The sequence below is a fragment of the Ambystoma mexicanum genome, chromosome 9 (assembly GCF_040938575.1).
Source record: "Ambystoma mexicanum isolate Mex_15411 chromosome 9, UKY_AmexF1_1, whole genome shotgun sequence".
Lineage (NCBI taxonomy): Eukaryota > Metazoa > Chordata > Amphibia > Caudata > Ambystomatidae > Ambystoma > Ambystoma mexicanum.
In genome coordinates, this window is record NC_090931.1 from 1493527151 (window position 1) to 1493550988 (window position 23838).

The window sequence follows — 23838 nt, forward strand, 5'->3', positions numbered from 1 at the left end:
AAAATTGTGGAGTTTCCACAGCAACTGCTGTTTGCCGAAACAGAAAAAGAAGCAACAAAGCAAATAATCCTTGTACACAGATATGGGGCAGGTAGAACACGAGTGGGACTGCAACACTCTTTAAAACAGAACACAACACGTAGCAAGCCACAGGAATCACCTACGTTAAGATGACGTGTGTAAGGAAACTCGCAAAAAAATAAAACGGTGCCTAAAGAGGGGTGCAAAAAAAATGGGGTACCCAAAAAAATGAACAGCCACTGACAGCCCTGCCCTTTGCGGAAATATATAGCAGTGATGGATAGACATTTCTGCGATCATTTGCTATTGCAGTTTTTCAATTTTCAAATATTGCTATTTTTGACGTGTGCCTTTACGTGACCATACAAACAGTACATTATAAGGAGCAGAAAGATCTGTTGCAACATTATCTATCGTGCTTATGTTGGTGGATACTCATAGAAACTTGAGAAACAGTCACTAATGTACGTCAGGAGGCCGCACGAAGGGAAGCGAGTCTGCACATGCGCAAAACACGAGACACTAATCCCGGGGACATGCTCAGAGGCAGCGACTCGTCGAGTTCAGATGACGTCACTGTTCTCTAACCTGGAGACAACTTCCTGATCATCGATTCCTCCAGAGATTTGCGATGGTGAGAGATTATTTATTTATTCTCCCAGTTATTGCCCCGCGTATCACAACGCACCATCCTGTTTATACCAACCCAGGGATCAACATATGGAAACTTAAGGGAGTTTGCCAACAGGGAGGCGGGGGCGGGGCGTTTCTCACCATCGACTCGCATTGGTGGAAAGTCCATTTATATCCCGAGAAAAGCACAAAGTGGAACATCACATTCGGTAGCTTGCAGCATAAATGGAGATATTTGGGGTGGCTCCCGTACCTCAACAGATCAGCTGCCCACAGACCTCTTCGTTAGCCCATGGGAAGTGATCGAATTGTACGAAAAGAAGTAGTGGAGCTAGTTCCCTGCTCACCCTCCCTCACTGCTCACATACCCCATCGCCACACTCCCTCCCAGCGCAAACCACACGCCTTTCCTGCACTCCACCTCCATCACTGTGTAAAGGCTGAAAGAATAGTTACTTATTGAAACAGAAATATAGGAACTGTGAAACTTTATTTACAAAAGTAGAGGCCCTGTGGCGAACAACTCTTTCCAGGTGTCTTAAACGGCGCTCCTTTCCCCAGCCGCCATTCGTTCTATGAGAGATGACTAGTAAAAATACCATGCCCGCCGACCCCTTGGGCACCCGAGAACCTTGCATGCACACTTCTCCATCATGGGGTCTGGCATGGATTCACATGCTCATGAATATTCCCCGTCGTCAGGCTGGGAATCCTTGGTAAAGAAAAAATCAGTATCAGTTTAGTTTCTGATCTGTCTTTCTTAGTAGTAACCAATCACTGGTCTGTGGGTCATACTGCCCCCAGACACTGACTGCCCTCTCCCTAAGTCCCGTCCCTGGCAGCCATCCTCAGCCGTCCTCAGATTTTTACTGCAAGTTCAAGTGTTGGGAGTCCTCGTGCTATAGCTCTCGAGCTTTTACTGCGTTTTGCGCTTTTTTCAAAGAGATTTATCTCATTTTTTGGTTAAATCGAGCCTCAGACTCCACTGTTTCTACTTCCGATCAACAGGAACCCGTTTCAGACTTTTCTACGCCCCTCAAGGGTGAAGTTTTCGTCGAGTTATGTTACTTGGAGGATTCCCGAAGTTTCTGAGGCCTACCCCGTGGACATGGCCCAGGAGAAAGGAAGCTCGACAACCGGATCCAAGCTGGTTAGGAACTGTCCTGGATGCGGGTTACAGAATGTGTTCAAGGAGGACGAGCACTCGAGGTGCCTCTACTGCCTTCACAAAGACAAAACGCACGTGGAGAAGGACTGTGCGTTTTGCATGAACATGTCGGACCGGACTATGACTGAGGGATCGTCGGACCCGTCTTGCCAACTGGCTGGAAGCCAAGAGCCCAGCAGGTGAGAAGTCGTTGTCCGGGGCCTCGGGACCAACAGAAGGCAATGCACCGCGAGTCCGCGGGCACTGAGAGAACCTAACGGTCGGGCTCCTCGGCTGCCAGGCCGGGCGCACCTTCACCGACGCCATTAACCACGAGCCAACACTCTGGCTTGGGGAAGAGAAAATCAGAGAACCCGGCTAAGCTTCTGGAGAGGCCCCGGTCGGTCTCGAAGGAACCGGCCGAAGGGGAGCGAGGCGGTGACCCTCCCCCCTAAGGTGAAGGCCTCAAGCGCGCCCAAGGTGGTGAAGGCCTTGATTCACCCGGCCAAGGCCTCTATTGAAGGAGTCGCTGCGGCCCTGGTGAAGCCTGTGGAAGCTACCCCAGTGGAGGCGACCTCGGGGCCCAGAGTTTCCCTGCCACCACGGAGGGAATCCTCTTTTAAGCCCATCAAGAACACATCCGTGAAGACCCTGGTGGAAAAAGAGGGGGGGGCAGTAGCCATTACGGACACAGCCTCCGAGGAGGAGCTGAGGGACTCGACAAGAATTTAGAAGAGGCCTGTTACCCTGGGAGGGATCCCGAGAGGGGGACAACAAGAGCGAGGGTGGCGACGACGAGGCTACTGTGGAGGAGGAGCAACCGTCGCGCCCGTCGCAGCCCGAACCACAGGACAACTCGGAGGCCATTTTGACAGCAATCCAAGCCTTATGCACGGAGATAAGGACGAGATTGCCCCTACCCCCGACGGACGACCTGACCGTCGGGAAGCCCTCCAAACAAGAGGAGGAGGATTCATCCAGCCCTGCCTTTTCAGCCCTCTCAGCCTTTGTCTCCTTCCCCGATCCCGAGGGATGACACGGGAACAGATACGGCCACGACGGGACGGATGACGACGGTGGTGACGACGGGACTGACCTCCTGTCGCTGATTCCTTGGGCATCCCCGCCCGACGAAATTGGCTCCTTTCATGCCATGATTGCCAGGGCGTCCAAGCTTTTCCAGCTCTGCTCCGAAGAGAAGAAGGAAGGCTTCCTCTACCAACGGCGCAAGGCCAAGAGGAAGACGGTCCTTGCGGTGCCGTTGCTGGATGACATATGGGACGAGGGACTTGCTCTCCTGAAGAACCCGTCCACAACGCCTGCCAAGAGGGACCGGTATGAGAAGAAGTACTGGGTCCCCGACGCCGCCCCTTTGTGCCTTAGAGCGCAACCGACCAGCGGCCAAGAAGAAAGCGGGGGGCATCGGCTTCGACTTCTACTTCCCCGCCGGACGGCGAAGGAAAGAAACTAGATGCCATGGGACGACGAGGCATCTCGTCTGCGGCGACAACGATTAAGGCGGCCAACTCCCTACAACAGGGAGTCGTGGTACAAGATCGCCCCCCTGTTGGACTTCCTCCCGGATGACAAGAGGGCAGACCCTGGCAATCCTGCAGGAGGGTGAGGTGGCGTCCGGCCACGCCATAATGGTGGCCACGGACATTGCCGACACCGGTTTCCGCCAATTGGGCAACAGCGTTTGCCTTCGGCGGGGGTGGCTCAAGGCGACGGATTTCTGCCAAGACGTACAAGCCAGTGGGTGAGTCCTTTCAGGCCATCAAGACCAACACAGAGACGGCTCGGGCCTTGGGAGTTCTCCAGCAAAGACGGGTGCCTCCAAGGGATTCAGCGGCGGCTCCTCGACATACCACCAGGCGGCCTGTTCCTCGTCGCAAGAAGCCTACAGGGGACGAGGCAAGTCGGGGGGGATCTCGCCCTCTTCGCAAGGCCGCCTCCAAGCAAGACTGAACCGGCCGTTGCGTCGGGCCCCCACCAAAGCACCCTGGTGGGAGGCCGGCTGACGAAGTTCGTCGGCGTGTGGGAGTCCATCTCCACCGACCTTTGGGTGCTGGACGCTCTGGCCTCCCTCTGGGATTTCTAAAGAAGTGCCCCTGCATTCCTCCCGTGGCCAGGAAGGAAAATCGCGTCCCTCAACTGCTGTTAGAGGTAAGGGCGATGCTCAAGAATTGGGCCATCGAGCTCGTCCCAAAGAGGCTCCGGTCCGGGGCTCCGGAGTATACTCAAGATACTTCCTCGTCAGAAAGAAGACAGGAGGATGGCGCCCCATCCTAGACCTGCAGCGACTAAACAAGTACATTAAGGCACGGAAGTTTGGGGTGGTCATCCTCCAGCACGTGCTGGGCCAGCTGGAGGAAGGCGACTTCCTATCGTTGGATTTGGAGGATGCGTACTTTCACATCCCCATCCTCAAAGGACACCGACAGTTTCTCAGGTTTGTGGTCCAAGGGAGGCACTACCAGTTCAAGGCCCTCCCATTCGGATTGAAGTCGGCACCCAGGGTGTTCACCAAGTGCCTGGCGCCAGTGGCAGCGCGGCTGCGCATGCAGGGGATCCACGTCTACTCCTACCTGGACGATTGGCTCATCCGAGCGGGACCAAGGGAAATCGCCATCGAACACTGCGAAGACTGTCCAGCTGCTCACGGACCTGGGATTCTCCATCAACTTCCCCAAATCCCACCTGGTTCCATCGCAGGACGCACTGTTTCTGGGAGCCAGGCTCGATACAGTGGCGCGATTGGCCTCGCCGTCAGAGGAAAGGACGAAGGCCATCCTGGGCAAGGTGCAGCGTCTGCTGGCCGCGGACATCGCCAGGGTGAGGTGCATCATGTCCCTTCTCGGAATGATGTCTTCATGCATTTACCTGGTGCGTCTGTGCAGGCTTCGGATGCGCCCTCTGCAGGAGTTCCTCGACACCCGTTGGATGCAAGTGACGAGCAGCTTTGAGGACAAGATCTAACTCAACGAGGTATTTCGCCAAGCAATTCGGTGGTGGGGCAGCCGCGCGCATCTCGCAGCGGGCACAGACTTTCAGACCCCAGCACACCAGGTGACGGCGGATGCCTCCCTGGAAGGGTGGGGGAACTCACACCCTCTGGCTCCCGGAGGAGAGGACACTCCACATCAACCTACTGGAACTCCGAGCAGTGTTCTGGGCCCTCAGGTCGTTTCTCCCATCCCTCAAGGGAAAGGTGGTGAGGATCTTCACCGACAACACCACCACAATGTTCTACATCCGGAAGCAGGATCCCCAGCCCTGTCCAAGGAAGCCCAGGGGATGTTTCTGGTACCCTTTCATCTGGCAGGGATAAAAAACACCATCACCGACTCGCTCAGCAGGGAGCTGCGCTTGCGCCACGAGTGAGAACTGCATCAGGATCAAGTGGATCGACTCTTTCAACGATGGGGCAAACCCCAGATGACCTGTTCGTTCCAAGTGCCAGAGGTTCGCCAGCAGGTTTCCCCAGCCGAGGAGCATGGGCGATGCTTTCTCGTTCCCCGGGACGGCCTGTTCCTGTATGCGTTCCCTCCGTTGCCGTTGCTACTGCGACTCGTCAGCCAGCTCAAGAGGTCCCGGTGCAGGATGATCCTCGTCGCACCGGCGTGGCCGAGGCAGATTTGGATCCCAGACCTTCTGGACTTGTTGGCGTCCCCACCAGTCAAACTGTCGACGGGCGCAGATCTTCTCTCCAGAGAAGGAGGCGCCATCCTTCATCACGACCCGGAGTCGCTGAACTTGCAGGCCTGGCTCCTGCAGCACTAGAGTTTGGAGGGTACAATATCCCGGCGGACTGCAAGGGGGTCCTTGCAAAGGCCAGGGCGTCCTCAACTCTCAAGTGCTACGGACACAAGTGGAATAGGTTCTCGATCTGGTGCCGGGCACAGAAGATTAACCCTCTACTGATTACGGCCCCTCAAGTGCTACCGTACTTACTGTCGCTGGCCAAAGCTGGACTAGCTCATGCTTCCATCAAGATACATCTGGCAGCGATTTCCCGATACACCAGAACTACAGGACGGTTATCCCTGTGGTCTCATCGCCTGGTGAAGGAGTTGATGAAAGGACTGTTCCGATCGTTCCCGCCGGTGAAGGCTCCAGCCCCGGCGTGGGAGCTCAAGGTGGTGCTGACCAGGCTCATTGGGCCGCCATTCGAGCCTTTGCATTCGGCTCCATTGAAGTTCCTGTCGTGGAAGACAGCATTCCTTGTGGCCATCACCTCCGCACGACGCGTGGGAGAGATTCAGGCCCTATCCTGCAAGCCTCCATACTTGACTTTTCACGATACAAGTGTGGTGCTGAGGAGGCACCCCTCCTTCATGCCCAAGGTGCCATCGGACCTCCATCTCAATAAGCCCTTGGTGTTGCCAGTTTTCTTCCCGTCTCCTTCGTCGCCGGCCGAGAGGACTTTACACTCGCTGGATGTAGCTAGAGTGCTGAAGTTCTACGTGGACCGAACGAAGAGTTCTCGGAAGACCTCACAGCTGTTTGTGAACTTTGGACTTGTGAACCAAGGGAAGGCCCTCTCGAAGGCTTCCATTTCCAGATGGCTCTCCGGCTGCATCATGCACTGTCACCGGTTGGCAAGCCGACCGCTGCCCGGCCGTCCGAGAGCCCATTCGACCAGAGCGATTGCTGCTACCACTGCGTTCTTGTTTGGTGTGCCCCTGCTGGACATCTGCAGGGCTGCTACGTGGAGGTCGATGCACATCTTCACGAGATTCTACTGCATCGACCGGGATTCCAGGGAGGAGTCCAGAGTCGGCCAAGCAGTGCTGCGCAACCTGTTCGCCTGAAGGTGGGTCTGGTGAAGGGGGTAAGAGTTGCTTAATGTTGAGTCTATGTAATGCTTAATGTTGAGCCTTTGCCACCTCCCGTGGTTGTGCATGTTTGTACTGCTATGTATTCTTATATTCATGAGCATGTGAATCCACGCCAGACCCCATGCTGGAGAAGGAACAAGTTACATACCTGTAACTGTTTTTCTCCGGCATGGGTCTGGCATGGATTCACATGCGAACCCTCCCTCAAACCCCTATGCGGCTCTTCACTTGGTCATACTGCCACTTACGTGCTACCAAATCTGAGGATGGCTGCCAGGGGCGGGGCTTAGGGAGAGGGCAGTCATTGGCTGGGGGCAGTATGACCCAGAGACCAGTGATTGGTTACTACTAAGAAAGACAGATCAGAAACTAAACTGATACATATACTGATTTTTTTCTTTACTGAGGATTCCCAGCCTGACGACAGGGAATAGTCATGAGCATGTGAATCTATGCCAGACCCATGCTGGAGAACAACAGTTACAGGTAAGTAACTTGTTCCATAATCACTGGGGGGGCTCAGGAGGCAGGCACAGCATTTTTTATTGGACAGCTAGGAAAAAGCACACATGATATGTAGATTTAGCTGGACTGGCATTTCAGTGCAGCCAGTCTTGCCATTTCTTACTGTGGCATGATATTCTGTATTTGGCATCTTTGGTAATGCAAGCATGCGTTCTGGTATAGTGTACCTCCTTTTCTGGCCATTTACTTGCCATTTAGACATGGGTGACTAGCATGGCCTTGGCCACCCTCTCATAACTTTAATGGCCGAAATGCACACGCGCATAATAGTACCTCACAATTTTCCCATATCTGGACTTTGGTCCCTCCAAGGGCGTTCAACAAACAGTGCGTTCGGACCAAATTATGGTGAAAGGCGCTATACAAATGACAAAATGAATGAACAATTGAATAAATAATCAGTTTCCACACCATTTTCAGACATCTGGGATCCAGTTTCTCAATAAGACATTAAAAAGTGTATTGCTTTCTGCCATTATTATACTTCTGTAGAGAGTCATCGCTCTCCAAGTAACTGATGCGTAAATTGAGGCTAGACCAAGTTCCTAATTTAACATCACAGCAGGAACACAATTTGGATGACTTAATGCCAAATATTTCCCTCCAACTTTCCAAAATTACATTCTTCACAGAGAGGAGTTTCGAGCCCATAGAAAATGGATGTAATAACTTTAGTGTTATAAAATGTTATAATTGGAACCAGAGTAAATCTTCAGTATTTCCTTGCGATGTACTGCATTTGGGCTCCTAGTTGCTCACCCTTCTGACACATCTTAGCATAAAGCATTGCATGGTGAGAGTAAAGCCAGATATTTTAGGTTCTGTTCCACCTCCAGGCTTGCATCGTCCAACTTCCAACAAAACCCCACTTCTTTCATCCGCGTGCTCTTAAAGCATATTATATCTGTTTTAGTAAGATTCATGTTCAATTTGTTTGGTCGTATGGGCCTGGAATCTTGTAATAAGACACTGCAGACCCAGTTGGGCATGATCTAATAATATGACATCATCTGCATAGCTTATTTGTTCCCCTGCTATTTTTGGGGGAACAAAGGCAACAGGATTTAGATGTTCCCCTAAGTCTGATAAATAAAATGCAAGTTAAACAAATGGGGCGCCAGCACATACTGCTGTCTAAGCCCTTTAATAGTTTGTTTTTCCCTGGTTAACCTGTCATTCATATCAAGTCTCACTCTAAATGTTGTGTTAGTGTGTAGGTTAACCAAATAGATAGTAGACTATCAGGTAGACCCCATTTATGCAATCTTGACCACAGGCGAGGACTGTCTATCATATCAAGATCCTTCTTCAGATCGATGCAGGCTACATACAATTTTTATATTTTTGTTTATTTACTCATTTTGTTCACTTTGACCTCTTGAGCGATGTGCAATCATAACCTAATCTCTACCCATAGTTCCTTTTTCTGATTTTGTAAGGACTCCTTGTAAAAATGATGCTGTACTTTAAGGGTAGGAGCATGCAAGTGTTATTTTGTAGCTGTAGCTAGAATGGAATTTTAATGCATCTAGTCTATCCATTTCTTACTAAGGCATGACATCTTGTTTTGGGCATCTTTGACATTGTAAACATGAGAAGTGTTAGTACGTGGTGTGAGAAACTCATGGTGACAACAAGTAAGAAAGACACAAGTGATCACAGTTCAAGGGTGCTTATTGAACAATTAAAGTGGTATCCGGGTTGTAAAAATGCCTAATCTAAACCTAAATCTCATATGGGAAAATGTGTAGACCATCAAATGAAAAATAAGCCACTCCTAGTGGTGTCAAAGTCAAATAAAAGAGGCCTGAACTAAGAAAACCAATTGCCAATACATTACGCTAAATACAAAGGGTGCAGGGGTTACGTTTCAAGAAAGAAAGAAAGAAGTATTCTGAAATAAGTCAGGAGGTGATAGCCTGGTCTCACGTCCCCACAGTTAAAGCACTGGCTAAGGTTGGAGCTTATAGCACGGTATGGTCTCTGGCTTCTGCAGCACGCGACAACCGTTCCATTGGTAGTTCTTAGGACCGTCGATGGCCAAGTCTTGTTTCTTCTGAAAGTCTCTTGCCTTCGGGGCCTGAGGTGTGGGGCCTGAGGTGTTTCAATAACAAAAACAAAAAGTTCCTTTAACAAATGAGTTTGTTTCCAATATTTGCTGGGTGATGGGTTCACCCCTGGGTCCCCCTCTTCTGTGCTGACCCTTTTTGCATTATTCGACACATAACATAAAGGTTAGATGAGAGCTTCGCCCCTGGATCTCCCTCGGTCAGGCTCGGACCCCTCTTGACGTTCAGTACTCGAGTGATGATTTCACTCATGGATCTCCCTCAGCCCGGCTCAGATATTTCTTGACTGCTAGTTCTTGGGTGATAGCTCCCTCTTTCTTTGCAAGAGTTCAAAGCAATAGGGTGGGGGATTCACCCCTGGGCCCCACTGTTCTGGGTTGACACTTTCACAATTGTTTCTTTGCATCTATTATTCTTTTCTCATTAAACTTTGGGTGATAGCTTAACTCCTTGGCTCTCCCTCGTTCGGGCTCGGCCCTCTCGACTGCCTGTATTGCCTTTCCCTTCACCCTGGATCTCCCTCGGTTGCGCTCGGACCCCTCTTGACTATAACAGGAGTCAATTCCCTTGGTTCTCAATGTTCACTTTGGCTATGGGATTCACTTCCCTTTCTTTCACAGTGCTCGTAGATCAGTCTTTCGATTGTACAGGGATTTTGCTTGACACTCTGCCTGACCATTTGACCTATTTCGCGGGACTTCCTACAGCCTTCTTGTACTAGTAGTTTTTCTCAGATGGGGCTCAACCAGAGTCTTTTGAATTAGCACCCGAGTGGTGCCGCTTTCCCTTTGATTCTGGTCTCCCCTTCAGACTTTTAACAGTTGATTCCACGTTCAATAGCTTTGCTTCGAAGTTTGCCACTCCTGTAATCCTGTAATTGTCACTCAACACAGCCCGGTTCTTATTGGTTCTCCCCCTGATTCACTGGTTGTCATGAACCACTTGGTTGTTGGCTTTTCTGGCGTCAAGACCAGCACCAAGGGCGCGGGAGCTTCCCTCACTCCTGCTTATCGGCATAAACCTGCCGTGTATATTGCTCACATCTTCTGCAGGACACCTGTGCTATTGTTTGCAGGCTTCAGCTCTCTTCCAGGAATGTTCTGCGGGTCTGGAACGAAAAGGGCAAAGTAACTTTTGGCCTCTCCACCCTCTCGCTTCCTGTCGTCTTTCTCTTTCTCGAACTGCTGCTTGGTAACAGTCTCATCGTGATCTCTGCTATGCTCGCCTTTCTTGCCTTCTCATACTGCGCTCTCCTGCTACACCTTTTATCCATGTGGGGAAAGGGAAGGTTTGTCAGGTGTGTGTGGTTCCAGTCAATGGCCTGACTTTACCTGACCCGGGGGTTGGGACATGTCGGGTACACAGGTTTAACATTAGTCTCCTGTCTTGGGTGTAAAACAGTATGCGTGTAACAAAAAGAGGGGTTTGAGGTATCTGAGTATCCTACGGGACGGGATAGCGAAGGTTGTTGAAATGAACGAGAGTGATCGGGATTTAAAACTGAACAGAATGGATGGTGAAATAGATAAGGGGAATTATGTGAACTGAAGTATGGTAACTGGGGAGGTTGGGAATACGGTAAATAATCAGGGGGATAGAAAGAAGAATGATTGGGAGTATTCTGATGGGGAACAGAAAAACAAGGATCAGAAGAAGGATGGTTTCTGAAGGCAGCAGAGTGAGTAATGGATTCATCAAAGATAGAGGGGATGATAGATTCTTTAAAAGGAAGGGAGGTCGAGGTGAAGCAGCCCACAAAGGCTTCGGGGACCTCGTCTACCTCATCCCATTCTCCAGTGTCATACCGCGTCTCACCTGGGGCAATTTCCCAAGCATAACCTCGTGTTGCCCGATCCAGGTGATGGGATCTGAGAGCGCCAGCCCTCCCCAGGCCACCTGAATAAGGGTTTCCCAAGGTTTACCTGGGAGAATACCCTCAGGTTTCTCACAGTGGCTAGACTGTCATTGTGATGCAGCCAGTCTAACCATTTATCATTGTATGCCATTTTGTATTTGGCATCTTTGATGAAGCAAGCATGATAAGTGTTATTATGTAGCTATATGGTCATTTTAATGCAGCCAATCTAGCCATTTATTACTGTGATGTGACATTTTATATTGGGCATCTTTATTAAGAAAGCATGATTAGTGTTATGTGGCTTGACTGGCATTTTGGTGCAGCCAGTTTGGACATGTTTTCATATGTGGCATGGCATATTAATGGTAAAGCCAACTGGAGTATGTGCGTACGTGGAGATACTGCCCTATATTGGCAGATGAAGCATGGGCATACTTTTCTATAGTATCATTACTGGCATTATGCGCAGAAAAAATGAGGGTGTTCTTACATGGGAATACTGGCAGATATTGGTGCAGCCAGCATGGAAATGTATGGGCACATACATCATGATATACTGGCATATATTGTCGGCAAAAGTATCTTGAAAATGTGTTGGGGAAATGCACCTGTGCACTGTTGGTGACTTGCATCTATTGGATCTTTTTCATGAGTTACCCTAGAAAACCAATTGCAAACTGTTTGGCTTTTTCCCCACAGTCTGTCCCTGACTATCATTTGAAACTGAGGTAGGATTGGCATATTTTCTATTAAACTGGCTCTTTTTACTGGCTATTTTGTAAAGCTGAGCTGGAAGCAATGTCTCTTCTGCTAAATACTACTTTAAACGACACATTTTTTTCAATGTGTTTTTATTGGCATTTCAGGTTTTAAACAATAACTTACGTCCCCGCCAACAGATTTGCGCTACTGAGGGGTATGTTTTGTGTAGTGTCTCGTAGGTCAGGTGCCACTGAACTAGTATTTTGGTCCACATTTCCCTAATCTTCATCCCTCTTATTAGCTTTGGGGTTTGCTGTCACACTTCACACCACTGTTCTTCGGGGATCGGGAGCGGTAGTGTGTCCACCCATTGCCTCATATTTGGCCATTGAGGCTGGGCCTTTGGTGTCGGGAATAGTCTGTAAATTTTGCTGATTACTTGCCTGTCCCCGGTGTTAGTTAATAGGTATTTTTCTAGTGGGGTGAAGTCTCTAGCAGCGGAATTTCTCATGTTTTGTGAGGAGAGCCAGTGCCTCAGATGGGCATATTGGTACCTGTCTTCTTCTTTTAGCCCCATGGTTTGTTTACATAATAGGAATGTTTTAACCTATTGCCCCTCCATCATGTCCCTTATGCCGTTAAGATAGCTCACTGGGTTTGAGCGCTCGCTGCTGCGATCTGAGCGTGATCTGCTGGTCGCAGGTTCGAATCCCGGCAAGGCCAACTCGGCCTTTCATCCTTCCCAGGTTAATAAATGAGTACCAATTTCCTGTTGGGTGATATTGTATGTAAATATGTGCTCTGTAAAACGCTTTGGATTAAGGCGCTATATAAATAACACATCCTTATCATTACGCGGGTGTATCCCGCTTCTTCCCACGTGGCAAGCGCTCCTCTCATCAAACCCGGTGTGAACTGTGGGTTCCGAAACAGGGGGGTGAACAGTGATGGGTAGGATGTGATCTCCGCCTTTTTAACCAAAGTGTCCCATGTATTCACCACCGGGGCGGTTATTCTGCTTTTGTACATATTGAGGGGCCTACCTGCTCTGGGACACCACAACACCTCGTCGAGGGGTCTGCCCACTGCTGCCCTGTCTATTCTCGTATGCCCGTACTTTGTCATCTGTGATTGCCCCCCTGCAGGGCTGTTAGCTGGCTCTGGTTCTCTTTTAAGGTGGCATGAGCCTAGATAGGCTTTTTGAAGGTGTCCGTCTGACCTTTGAGGTGTACAGGGTGGCGTAGAACTATGTGAATGCATGTAGGATCTCCTCTGTTTGCGTGGTTACCCACCCCCTTCTGTAGAGATGCGATGTATCACATCTACCGCTTCCATTTTTTTGACCTGCCCTGCCAAGAGTCTGCCTGTTTTGTTTGCCTGGAGGTAGTATTTCTGCCGCAGATAAGTAGTGACCGTTTGACCCGCTTTGTGTGCATGACACCGATTTGCCCTTTGAGAAACCTGCACTCTTTCCTGATCGCTGCCCCTTTGTCTGTTTCCATTCTTCCCATTACCCCTTTTAGGTGCTCCTCAAGGTCCGTCTGGGGGGCCCTTCCCTGCTTAGCCCGTGTTGCTTGTTTTGCTCTCAGTACCCCCCCGCATGGTTGCCTTGACGGCATCCCATACTACCCCCACTCCTGCACCTCCAGGGATTTATTTTCCGCAAAAAAGTCACAAATGGCTTCATGTAGCTCGCCGCAGATTACTGTGCCTTTTAGTAAGTGGCGGGGGAATTGCCATTTCCAAGTCCCGATCCCCACTTTTCTCAATTAACTTCTAGCTGCAGGGGGATATGGTCTGACAGGGTGATAAACCCACGCTCCTTAAGGGGGCAATGGTGTTAAGTGCTTCTGTCATAACTTTGCTGAATTCGTTCACTAAGGTAGATGGATCTAGTGAGTCTGGTAGTGAGTTTAAGGTGGGGAGTATTAATGGTAAGAGTCTGTCGGCAGTTATATATATTTTTTATTCCTGGTTAGCACGGGCGGTGCTATGGGGTTGTTTGGGTCAGGTTGACTTTGGCATCTAAAGTGAAAGCTATGAGCGAGTGCTCAGTCCAAACCAGTGGGCTGATGGTGGTAATGGTAGTATTACAGTTATAGTCAGCCACCCAGTCAAGTGTTCTGCCCTTGTCATAGGTTGGCTGTGTTACTTTTTGGGAGAAACCAAGCTCCGCAAGGACGTTGGCAATGTGGTATCATTGGGATGTTCCCCTGCCCTTGCTTCAAGGTGCCTTCTCTGACTTCTTCTTCTGGTGCTTTTGGAGAGTCCATTCCTGCTTTTTTACATGATTGGGGCCCAGGGTGGCCTCCCTAGCCTCTATGGGCTTGTTGCGTGACATCTTCTGGTTGGGGGAATGGGGGGTGCGGTTGATTAGTTGTGACCTTTGCGAGGGGAATGGGGTGGATGTTCCCCTGGGTTCTGCTAGAACATTGCCCTCTTGGTGCTGGTTAGGAGGCCTCGCTGGAGGAAGTATCGATAAACCCTTCTGTGGGCTTGGATGTCTGGTTCCCGTTTCTGAACTGTGTTCGCAGCTGCTGGAAGATGCTCTGTGATGGGTCCAGAGCGGGTGCAGTCCTGCGTCCCCTCGTCCGGGGGCCCCTTGGCCACTTCATGTGGCTAGCTCTGTGCTTCCCCTTTCCCGGTTCCTCCTGTCCACTTCCGCCCCCTGGTGTACCTGGCAGTCTGCTCCTGTCTTAGTGGATCCTTGGTACTGTAGTTGTGCCAGATTGTGGGACTACTTCTTGACTCAATTGCCCCTTTAGGGCGTGGTTTCAGCCCACCATCCAGCCCAAGTAGGGCTGTGTGAAGTGGGCATGTAATCAAGTATTATTTTATGATAAGGGGTGCCCCAGGAGTTCGGTCTAGCGCTTGGACAGTCTCCTTGAGTGTTCACACCCCTTAACAAAATACAGCCAGGAAAATGTTGTGAAGTTCTTTTGCACACAGAGAAACATCATTCTGAAGCATTACTCAGGAATGTGAAACTGACACTTGAAGGTAGCAAGTTAATATATTTAATATCACAACTAATTTCTACATGCTCTAATTCTCATTGCACCTGCTATGGAAGCAGCAATTATAACATAGCATATTGCCATACATATGAAAAACACTATTGCATAAGCTAAGAGCATGATTTACATTTACTAAAGCACAAGTACAAGTGATCATTTTAGGATACCAGCTTGAGTAACATTGAATTTGTTATGTTGGTCTGCATTAAGCTATGGTCGGGAGTGGTGTAACATACCAAAACGCCTGCAGTCTCACAAAAATGCATAGTTTGACCTCCACATTTAAACTCGCGCTTCAGGGATCGTTGTGCTGCATACGAATTGGCCACGGTTTCCTGTCAATCGGGCCTGCTTGCGCCTCTGCTCTGGGACCTGCGATGGATGTACCTTCCCAGCCCCCCAAGGGGTTTAGTTTTCCTGCAGCGCTGTGTGTGTTACCCCCTCAGCCTGTGCTTTTCATCTTAAGACAGGCTTTTGGTCTGCATATCATGTGTGTCATTTCTGCACCCTCAAAAGTTAAAATCTAGAGCTTAAAACTGTTCCTGTGTTTTTCTTCCCTTTGAACACATGATATACCTATGTGCACACTGAAGAAAAAGGTGCTGCATTTGACCATTGGTTGTTTCCCTTAGAGTGGAGGGGCTTCTGCTCGGGGGAAGAGTAAAGCGTGTCAGTTGCTCCTAGACACCTTCAAGCTCCATTATAGTAACTGAGCTTTTGAAGAGATAAAGAGCGACATTTGATTTCACGCTCTTCTTAACTGTGTGCATGCATTGGGTGTCTGTTGGTGCTTGCTGTCTTATCAGATGTAGCTGGTGTAAAAAATGAAAGGCATCTCTTGAACTTGCTATTTGCCGTTTAAGACAGGAAGCTCCCCTTTTGTGGTTAAGGTTTATTCTGCTGGAAAGAGGAAGCTAGTTCATCGCCTTTTGCTAAAGCCAAGCCACAGGCTACGTTTGTGTTTTGCTAAACCCACATGCATTATTCATTCAAGGCACTATATTTTCTGCAGCAAGTGTCTCCATCTGTCTCTTGACACTAGCCCTTGCCTTATGTGGAACTGTGTACATTGTATTCAATGCACATTAGTGGTCTCTCGCTGTTGCCATTATTGAAGTCGTCTGATCTGTGACTGTCTTAGCTCGTTCGTCCATCATCCATGATTCATAACATACCCCCTCGAAGTTTTTTGACATAGATCAAAGATTTGTAGCCCTGTGAAGTCATTAATACGCTTACTGGGAGCTAGAATTACATAAAGATTGCCTATATTGGTGCCAAACAGAAAAACATGTATACATTTATATTTTAGCACATAGCTGCTGCTTGCAAGAATTAACATGAGTTGCTGGATATATAGTCGAGTGTCTAGAAGCATGTACTGCGCTATACACAATAAAAAATATCAACGGCTGCTTCACATTTCAAATAGTTAGCACTACTTGCCACCATCAGCATGAATGAGTGGATGCATCTAACATTGAGGTATTTAGCATGAGTCCATTATATTGCAGCTGGACCAGGCTAAGAATGCATCAATGAATGCATGTATTCAATGTGAGGTGTTTAGGTTAACTGAAAAATCATCATTGGCAATAGCTTCAAAATACAACAAAGGATCCTTTGAGGATCTATTAGTAATTAGTAACCAACATAGTTTGGCCCCTGGCTCCTTGACCCAATGCACTGTGGACTGTGTGATTCTGAGCACATTTTCACATGCATAAACAGTCAATAGTTTGAATTGGTGACCTTGAAAATAAACCAATATGTGAGTTTCTTAGTTACTTACAGAGATTAGCACATGGAGGCCATCCAATTCGTATGTTTGCTTTGCACTCAAACTTATATCTTGAGGTAGAATGCGATATATCTTCAATTCTTTGACTCCTGACTGAGAAGCTTGTCTGGGTGAAATTTGTAGAATTTCTGAACTCTGGATTAATAGCAAGTCTCTTCCTGAGTTGTGTCAAGAAGCACAGAGGAGAGGAAAGCAGGATGCTCATGTCGTCACTGTGCACTGTTTTGGGCATCATTTCCTTGTGCCATATATTTCTGGAAGCAGAGAAATCCATCACTTGCATCTCCTGCTTCCCCAGGTGCCTGGTGGTCGGGGTTTGCGAGTGTGCTTTGATCATCTTGTGTCTGGCTGTGAGACAGAGGGTCCAGCTTCCTCCTTAGCTGTGCCGTTGGGGGTACTGGACGCATTTGGCAATAGTTGCTTTTGTCGTTTTCTGAGCAGTTTCTCTTGCTCTGGCATGCTCCCATTACAAGGCATGGTTTCAGAGGGAATTTCAATGAACCCAAAGTAAAATACTTGTGGGAAGTACCTTTTGGATTCCGCAAATGTCTCTATGCACAGATAATGTTCTGGAGAGTCTGTTGCGCCACAGCGCCAGTCTGGACGGCGAGGCTGTGACTCCTACGTTCTTTGCAAGCAGTGATTCTTTGTTACAAACTCTGCATTTAACAATAGCTGACACTGTTGATTTCTTCCTGATCAATGACAAAATGAAAAGTTTTTGAAATCACAAACACTGTTCGAATCCAAGACGTCTGCAAAGCTCTGCTCTGTACCGGAAACTGGTTGCTTCAAGGCCCTTCATTTAACGACTTGTCATGATTTAGTGTCTACAACAAAATATAAGACCAAGTCCAGGTATTACCAACAGCCACCCGTACCAAGCACTCGACGACGTCAATGTTCTAATGACTGTGTCCAAGGCAAGTAACCCTTTTATGTAGGACACTTGTGGCCGCTTTTGTCACCACAGAAAGGCCAGTATTGAACCCACTGAACTTTGAACTGTCAATCAAAGCGTGCATGGCTTCCTGAGAGATGCAATCTGTTTGACCACAGCAAAGTGTGCTTGGCGATATGTATCTTCAGTGCTTCGCACCTCCAAATGCATTTTTTACAGCCTTGCTATGTATAAGCCCAATGTCGGGTACTCTAATTGTTGTAAAGTGAAGCTAGGCCAGAGTGATAATATTAATTGAAATGATCTAGGTGGGTTCAAAATAAACCCACAGCATTTAACTTGTGCACTTTCGGTGGTGAGAGTTGGCATTCCCACTGTGACATGACAACATGATTAATTCAAATGTATCAAATATGACCCATTAGCTAGGCTATGTGCTTGATTGTAAAATGACTCAATAGGTGCTACATGTAGTGTGCATTTAAAGTTACTGTCACAGGATTTCACTGGCTCACCATGTGCACAAATCATTCTAGTAGAATCTTTGCATTCACGTAATGAGTACAATGTTAATCTCAGGCCTAGATGGTGATACACATGCATGTGAATACGGTACCATGTCATCTTCTCTGAACCGTGTCATTCACCCAATGTACATTAACCCACAAATGTAATTCTTGACATATCATAGAAGGTGTTATTTGAATGGGAATGTTTAGTACCCCGTGCACAATCCAACTTGTGGAGAATGGTGACCAAGCAGATGCTGCTACTACACTCTTTGCCAGTACACTAAGCAATAAGAAAGTGGAGCCGGCCATTGCCTGACGTGTTGCAACCTTGGACAAGTTAAGTGCCTGTATTTGTTCTGGCCATGAAATCATATTCCAATCTGGGGCCCTTCCGCTGAGAGTGTCCAGAAAATCAGTTACTGCAGAAAGACTTACTGAGGCTTCTTGGTCGCTTCTAATCATAGCTAAGTCATTTTGAGTCAAACCCACAACATCTATAACTACATCTCTCAGCGCATAGAAGCCTTGTTGTAGCGCTTGATCACTAGCATCTGAAACATGAAATCCTCGCTGTACTGCCTCACTTTCAGTTTGCAGGATTTGCATTATTGCTTGTGACCAAGTGTAAGTTCTTCCTGTTATGGATGCTTGTCTCACCTTACACGGTACTGTAGGCTCAGAAATGGTGCAGGTAGCTGCTCTCCTGACACGCCCACTTTGGGTGTGCCTCAGATTAGTAGCTGACTGCATGATAGCTGTCCAATTCTCTTCTCTTATGATACTGTGAAAGCATTCCCGAGCATAGCTTACCTATGGATATAGCTTGTGTTAGGGATGTTATGGCAGTTCCAAGCCCTATATGGGCCCACACTGAGTCCTGCTTTTCTTCTATTGCATTCATTTGCTTGAACAACCCATAACATTATGCTTGGTGCCATTGCGTTCTTTTGCTTCTCTATAAGAGACACTCCAGAACTCACCTTCTTCCTTTTCCCACTCGGGGTAGAAACTCAGGTTTCTATTACTGCAAGTGGTCTGGAACTGCGTATATTTTAAGAAATACGTTAAATGTGGGAATCTACATGCCACGACTAACATGTGGCCACCTTTGATTTGCCATACCTTTTGACTCCAAGTAGACCATAGAGGGACAGTTCACTGCCATGTTTGTTCAGTCATGTTTGCAAAATATTCTCTGTCAAAGATGACTGAATCTGCAGCATACATGTGTTGTGCATCAAGTTGCTCTGGAGGGAATTTATACTGATTTTCAAACATGTAATCCCCCTGCTTGGTATGGTCTCAATGAAATATATGGGAACTGTGCTTTGAATTCAGGACTATCAGTTTGAAAGGGCACTGCACAGTGTCCCAGAATGTGTATTTGGGCCACAGGATGGGCTCACGTTTGACAAGTAAAACGGCATTGTAATATCGGGCATAATACACATGGGGCCCCATTTCATGGAGATCCTCAACATCATCAAACACATCAAATAATGCATTATGCATAATGCGGAGTGGATGGCGAGTGGCAGTCCTGCAGTGCTGTCAGGGAGTCTGTCTCTCATTTCCATTGTGCTGACCTGTGTGGGAGGACCTGCATAAAAACTCCATCCACCCGCGGAGGCATCTTCCAATTTTTCTTGCGCCCAGTAATTCAAAAAGAATCATTACAAACGGGAGAGCGTGACGTAAATGTACAACAAACGAAAAAGCAAGAAAGGCTGGAAAAAGAAAAAGAAAAAAAAGGCAGCCTATCTCCAACGATGACAAATGATTTTCTTGAAAATGACGAATTGATGAATCTGAGTCAACACCTATCAGAACACGTTCCGATGGCCTCAAACTCGGACAGAACTAGCGAAACACCAAACCCCCAAATTAGCAGGAAAACCAGCAAAACAGAGTCCTCACTGAGGAAGAAGGTAAAGAGTAGTGAGAACTTTGTGAAACAAACTATGGTCAAGGAGAAAAGCCAAAACAAAAAAGACATTCGGCCTTCAGAAACCTCAAGGCAGCCAATTTTAAAACAGATGATGAAAGAAACAAAAAACGAAAGAGAAAGGGCCAGATCAAGAACCCCGGATAAGTGGACTGCCATACACTCAGGGAAAGTGCAAAAGCATTCCCACTCACAGCAGAAGGTCCATGAAAATGAACAACCAGACAGGAGACAGCGAGACAAATCTCAGCATCATCGGGAGGATCAAGGGAGAAACGGAAAAAGCCCAAGAAAGCAAATGCCAACACGGCCCTGCACTACATTTTTTAGAATGATAGATATAGAAACAATGAGAAGAACCGCCTTCGTTCACCAAGGGACTCAGGGTTAACGTGCTTTTATTACAGATCTAAGACGCAAATGTACAATCAAAAACCAAGAAAAGTGGACCAAGCGAAATGGCGAATCAAGTTGACAAAAGTGGAAGAAAATAGAGACAAGATAACATTGAATAGAAACTCAGTGTTAAAATTCTTCAAGTATATTTGAAACCTGAAATACATCAAATCAGAAGAGCTGTTGGTGGTAGAGCCATGCCATGAAGATGCCAAAGCCAGAACTGTGCTGCATATAGCATCAACAACGCTAAAAAATACCATCACTAACAGCAAAACAGAATTAGAAGATATGGGATACGAGTTAAGTGTCCTCAGCAACCGGTACTGAAAAATAAAAACCGTCAGAAAGCAAAGAAGATAAGATGCGCCGGGAAAAACAAGACACAAAGCCCGGTAAACAGCAAACACCCAGGACTACTCGTATAAGCCCCATGACAAGAGTCAAGGAACGAGAACCTGAAAGGAGACCGGGGGCGAAGTTGCCTATCTTCAAAGAAAATAGCAACTAAATTAGACCAATGGAGACAAAAGACACAAGAAAGACCAACAGAGACAGGGGAATTAGTCCACAAGCGGACCGAAACCAAAAAATAACTGAGTGTGAACCCACAAAAAGATGTGAGCCAATGAAAGGGATCTGGTCTTGGTTGCCAAAAGCCTTGACGTAAAAAAAGCAAAGATAGCAATGCATTGGAGACGAGCACATCCATCGGGAAAGACCTCGCTTGATCCACCAAAATCGGTTGATAAAGATGTGCTTGTGGAACACGAGAGGTCACACTCGCCTACTATCCACGAGCGACATGGACTTGGGGTCATACGACCTAATATGCCTGCAGGAGCCCTGGCTGATTGAACCACCCTCAATGAGGGGTTTTGAACTTATCCTGGCACCGGCCAAACAAGGGCGCCAAGGAAGACCTTCATCAGACTATTAATTGCCTGCAAAAATGGCTGTGGGATCAAACTGGAAGAAACATTGATTAGTAACTTAATGATACCGATAGTTAAGGCTTCATGGACTCGCCAGGTAAACAACAAGGCAGGGTTTGAAAAATCTACATTAGTAATAGCCAACATCTACTGGAATCCAGCTACTACGGAAACAACTGTTTTTCTAGAAAAAATAGAGGCAGCAATAGACGAGGCACTGGCAGATCACCTGGTAAAATACTTCCTGATTTGTGGCGACCTGAATGCCACCTGTGTAGGGGCTTCAGAATCCGGAAAAAAGCAAGTAAACAACTCGACAGGCGAACAGCGGGGCAAATTATGGTCCCGACTGATGGACTCGAGAAACCTACACAACCTCCACAAAGCTTTTCCGGAATCAAAATGTCCACCATCGTGGGAAAGAAATCAATCCAAGGCGACAATAGACTCAATTTTTGTTACTAAACCGATCCTGGCTGTAACTAAATCCTTGGAAATAACACGTGCAAGAGCTAGTGACCATAACCCTCTTTCGACCACTTGGGAGTCTTTAGGTCCTCCGAATGACCATAAAGAATTCAACAAAACCATTAACGCCCAGGGAAATCGGTTAAAACTGTCTAGAGAGTCTATTGCAGACATAGAAAATAGATTTAGCTCTATGTTGGAGACAAACGGCGCAAATAAAACTGACTACATTCCTCTCTTGACGAAGTACAAAAAGATGGCACTTTCAAAAAAGATAGGCGGAAATCCTCCAAGAAATGTGTTCGATAAAACTTTGGTCAAGAAACGCGAGCTTCGAAGAATCCAGCGCAGAGCAAAATTTATCGCAACATCAGCGGCAGTAACGGAAGCAGAAGTTGCAACAAAACACTACAAGTCATGGGTAAAAGGACATAGACTGACCCTCTACCAACAAGACTCCGAAAGCATCCTAAAAATCATAAGTGGCAGAAATACAAGGGAATTTTGGAGCCACCCTGAGAGCTACCTTCGAGGTACAAGAAAAATCCATAATAAGTGAAATTGGGGAATCAACATGGATAAAACATTTTGTAAACATGTACCAGGCTCCAACAACTGCAACAATGTCACCAACAGGGCACAAAAACGACCCATGGGTAAGAGTGGATGACTCAGAGGAGATCCGATTAAGGATTGTTGGTTTGAAAAACTCAAGAGCCCCAGGTCCCGAGGGGATCACAGATGTGGACTTAAAAACAAACCCAAAGGAGTGGGCCAGCCTCTTGAGTAAAATCTTCGGAAGATGTGTGGATTTAAAAACTATACCGCCCTCATGGAAATCAGCCACAGTGGTACCAATTTTCAAGAAAGGAGATAAAAAGGACCCAGCGAATTACAGACCAATCGCGTTGCTTGATGTAATGGGGAAAGTGTTTGGTTTGGTGCTCCTTGACCCGCTTCAAGAGCTGGGCCTTTGCTCCCTGCGACGTTCCCTTCCAAACGGGATTTAAGAAAAACATGGGCACGGCTGCCAATATATTGATATTGAACGTGCTGAAAAACAAAGTATTGGAGGGGGGTGCAAGAATCTTTGTCGCTTTTATCAACCTCACTCAGGCCTTTGACCGTATAGACAGGTCGAGTCTCTGCTCAAAACTGGAAGCCTGGGATTGTCCAGCTGCCCTATTGAACCCAATCAAGACGCTGTATACCGACACCAATATGCACATCCGTCTGGATCAAAATGGACTTTTGTCATCTCTAATTGCAACAGCACGAGGTGTGAAACGGGTGCCCTTTGGCGCCGGCTCTCTTCCTGGCATTTATTGGTGACATTAACAAAGAAGACACAGAAATACAATCATTTCCACCAAAACTCTGCAAAACTTCAATAACGAGACTTCTATATGCGGACGACCTTGTCCTACTGGACTACATGCCAATAGGACTACAACGTCAATTGACAAATCTACAAAGCTACATGCAAAAAAGCAAGCTGGAAATCAACGTAAAAAAACCCAAATTGCTGACATTCGAGGGAAAAAAAGAAAAACCACTATTAAACTTGGAAGGAACGCCGATCGAAAAAAGTTTTTGACTTCAAATATCTAGGAGTTATATTAGACTCCTCAAAACAGGACAAAGCGATGCAAGCAGCTTTAACGATGAAAGTCAACAAAATGGCAGCCCAAGCCAGGGCCATTGACAAAAAAATCAGTAGATATTCACTAATTCCAGTACGAGAATTCTACAAGAAAAAGGTGATGCCAACACTAACATATGGAGGAGATGCAATAATTAACCTACCTACTAACATCTGGTGAAAACTGGAGGCAAAATTTTGGAGGAAAGTGCTGGCGTTACCGAATTCCACTTCGGGGGCTTCAATCCGCCTGGAGCTTAGTTTACCGTCTCTCAAAAGTACAGTGGTAAAATCAACACTAATGCTATACAGGAAATGTCGGATGGCGGAGCCTCCGTCAATTTACAATCTTGTAAATCAGGAAATAGAACGAAACACCAGCAAACGGCTCATAAACTGGAAATAAGAGAACATCAGAGTGTTGG

At 47.4% G+C, this 23838-nt stretch overlaps 1 protein-coding gene across 4 annotated transcripts in view; it reads left to right on the forward strand.

The window, feature by feature from the left end:
• The first annotated feature begins 576 nt into the window (after positions 1-576).
• The window catches only part of LOC138489286 (zinc finger protein 605-like), a 223998-nt gene continuing 200736 nt past the window's right edge, over positions 577-23838 (forward strand). The window contains exon 1 of one of the 4 annotated variants that reach the window (XR_011274769.1): positions 577-655. The gene's annotated coding sequence lies outside the window, so the exon portion shown is untranslated. The remainder of the gene's footprint in view (positions 656-23838) is intronic. The other 3 variants (XM_069616987.1, XR_011274770.1, XM_069616988.1) reach the window with 3 other exon arrangements.